Source organism: Leptonychotes weddellii, chromosome 5, assembly GCF_054177405.1.
Source record: "Leptonychotes weddellii isolate Sample4059 chromosome 5, ASM5417740v2, whole genome shotgun sequence".
NCBI classification, from domain to species: domain Eukaryota; kingdom Metazoa; phylum Chordata; class Mammalia; order Carnivora; family Phocidae; genus Leptonychotes; species Leptonychotes weddellii.
In genome coordinates, this window is record NC_138373.1 from 121,423,305 (window position 1) to 121,424,272 (window position 968).

Here is a 968-nt window from a genome sequence, read left to right on the forward strand (position 1 = left end):
GCTTCTGCAAAGATCCCCCTTCCCTCCCCTCAGAATCAACATCTCATAATTAGAGGAGCAAGTCCTTGAAACAGGGGAGGTGAGACAGAGTTTTTTTTATTTTTCTTTTATTCCCCTTTTCCCATTTAAATAACTCCAAAGAGTTCCTCTGTACTCTTCTCCCAGCCCTGAACCAGTCAGGCTTCTCGCTTGCAAACCATGAAACTGACCCTGGCTAATTTAAGATGAAAATAGATTACTGGGAGGTGATGGGGATTCCATTCATCTGATGAAAATGCTGGAGAGTCAGCTTGAAAGACTGACAGGAAACAAGGGGACCTAGCTAGCAGAGAACATAGCCAAATCCCTGACAGGAGCATTTGCTTAGGACCCAGAGCTGGGCACTGCTGTCCATGATCCCCACTCTGCACTGCCGTCAATGGGTGCTGCCTGCCAGACCCCTGGAACCCGACTCGCTCCACCACCACTGCTTCCAGGAATAATCTCTCAGTGTCCCTGTGTCTTTGCATCCCTCCCTCCAGATTCAGATTCCTTGGCAGAAACAAAGGAATCAATTGCACTACTGGGTATTTACCCCAAAGATACAAATGTAGGGATCCGAAGGAGCACCTGCACCCCAATGTTTATAGCAGCAATATCTACAATAGCCAAACTATGGAAAGAGCCCAGATGTCCACTGACAGATGAATGGATAAAGAAGATGTGGTATATATATATATATATTGGAATGGAATGGAATATTATGCAGCCATCAAAAGAAATGAAATCTTACCATTTGCAATGATGTGGATGGAACTAGGGGGTATTATGCTAAGTGAAATAAGTCAATCAGAGAAAGACAATCATCATATGATCTCACTGATCTGAGGAATTTAAGAAACAAAACAGAGGATCATAGAGGAAGAGAGGAAAAAATAAAACAAGATGAAACCAGAGAGGGAGACAAACGGTAAGAGACTCTCAATCAT